The sequence below is a fragment of the Diospyros lotus genome, chromosome 3 (genome assembly GCF_014633365.1).
Source record: "Diospyros lotus cultivar Yz01 chromosome 3, ASM1463336v1, whole genome shotgun sequence".
Taxonomy (NCBI): domain Eukaryota; kingdom Viridiplantae; phylum Streptophyta; class Magnoliopsida; order Ericales; family Ebenaceae; genus Diospyros; species Diospyros lotus.
In genome coordinates this window covers 37,996,714-37,999,147 of record NC_068340.1, presented here as the reverse complement: position 1 = coordinate 37,999,147, position 2,434 = coordinate 37,996,714, and positions in this window count along the sequence as shown.

The following is a 2,434-nucleotide window of genomic DNA, read 5'->3' as shown; positions in this document are numbered from 1 at the left end:
AGAGAAAGAAAAAGAGAAAAAGAGAGAAAAAAAAAAAAAAAAAGAGAGAAAAAAAAAAGAAAGAAAAAAAAAAGTGAAAAAAAATGGGGCAACTTCTCTTAGCTATTCAGCATAACTGCTTAAAAAAAAAAAAAAAAAAAAAATCCCGACACACACACTTTCCATAATCTACCTTTTCTTTGACAACCCGTATTAACCTCATAGCCCCATTACAACCCAGTCTGGTCCCATTTTATGCTATAAATCATGTGATCTCAGAATTCGAGTTTGGAGTAGGGAATCATGTTTAAATTCAGAAGTTACTCATCTAGAGCATTATTCCAATCATGAAGCTATATCAATTTCCTTGTTCTTTCATGAAAATACGTTCCTTGTATTTGGGATGACACTGAGTTTTGAACTTGTTCTGCATTTACTCTTATAACGGTGCACCCCCTTGTGTGTACACCTGAGAAATCCTTTTTATTGGAGGGAAAATCCATAGTGAGATTTGAGTCAAAACTTCAAGAGAGTAAGTCTGTGTGTTGGTCATCCTAATTGCTATTCCTGAGATTGTATGATCTTTAACCAAAAATCTGATTTAGAATGCTAAATTATTTATTCAATTTTATGCATTTCGATTTCAAATTTGAAATTTTTACATTCATACAGTTATTAAAACTTGGCATGTGTATAGTCTGATTGCTAAGGGACTAGCAATGTTTAAGTTGGGGGGTATGATTAGTGGTTAATTTTGTAAAAATTTTGTTATAATTATACCCTTCTTTTGATCTTAAAAATGGTTTAAATTAGATATTAATATATATTTTATGGTTATATGCAAGTTTAAATTGAAAAATGAATGAAATGAAATTTTAAAGTAAAATTTAATAATAATAATAATAATATATAAAATTATATATAATACATATACATCATTATATGCATGCATGTAATATATATATATAATATAATCTAATATATATATATGTGTGCCATGTGTAATACATATATATAATATATAATTTATTAATAACATTAAATTATTTTTTTTTTAGGCATGAAGAATTCAAGCCCATGAAGATTTAAAGTCCATGAAGACATCAAATCCATGAAGAAATCAAACCCATGAAGAAATCAAGCCCATGAAGATTTAAAGTCCATGAAGACATCAAATCCATGAAGAAATCAAGCCCATGAAAAATTCAAATCCATGAAGAATTCAAGCCCATGAAGAATTAAGGCCCAATTTGAGCAACCCATGGAAGATATTATTTGGAGAAGGCCCAAGGATTATTTTTAATCCTAATAAAGATTAAAAAACCAATTTATAGAAATCTATTTTTATTTTTTATGTGAGAGCTTTATTAGGTATGTTTTTTAGCTAAAATCCATTTAACTATTAGGTGGATATTATAGCTAAAATCCATTTAACTTTATGAGTGCTTTATTAGGTATGTATTTTAGCTAAAATCCATTTAATATTAGGTGTGTATTATAGCTAAAATCCATTTAACTTTAAGTGTGTGAGTGCCCATTAGATATAATTATGTCTAATTGAATAATTGAAATTGTGTGGTTTGTATTGCATCTTGTGGCCTATAAATAGCTCACTTGATTGCATTTGTAAGTGTGATTATTATTCTTGAATCAAAGTTTAGTTATTTCCTTAGAATTCTCTCTTTGAGAATTGCTTTTGTTCTCTCTCATTTTCTTTAGTATTTTCTCTTGTGATCTTACTACCTTCATTTCTTTCTTCTTTTAAATTCTTATGTCATTTATTATTACTTTATTATTCACCGCCTAAATGGACGGTTAGTTTATGCCTTTAAATTCTTGCAATTTTAATTCTTGTATTTTAATTGTTCACCGCCTAAATGGACGGTTAGTTTCTTGCCTTTAAATTCTTGCAATTTTAATTCTTGTATTTTAATTATCTACCGCCTAAATGGCCGGTTAGTTTCTTCTATTTTAATTCCTGTCATTTAAATTCTGTTATTTAAATTATGTCATTTAAATTGTTGTCAATTAATTTAATAGAGATGAGTAGCTAAATCTAATCTTGGGTTAAGGCAAGGACAGTGTCTAACGCCAATGATTCCCAAAGAAAGCTACGCTTTAAATGAGTAACATTGGTTTAAACTTCAATATGAGTGTGTTTTGATTATTGAAAAATCACTAGGTTTGGATTGGAGCGTAAGCCTAAGAGCTTTCATGTCATGCATGAGAGTTACTAGAACTGGAAACGCTATCATACCCAAACCCGGATGATTAATTTAGTTGTTTTGTGTATTAATTGTAATTGAATTTATGGTAGTTTCTTAAATTAGAATCCCGCATATCATGTATGGGGATTGCTTAAACTAGAGCTATCATTATCTTTAATTGCATTTAATAACAAATCCTCATATCTGAAATTAAATTAATGTTGCTAATCTTTTATGCTAATATTTGG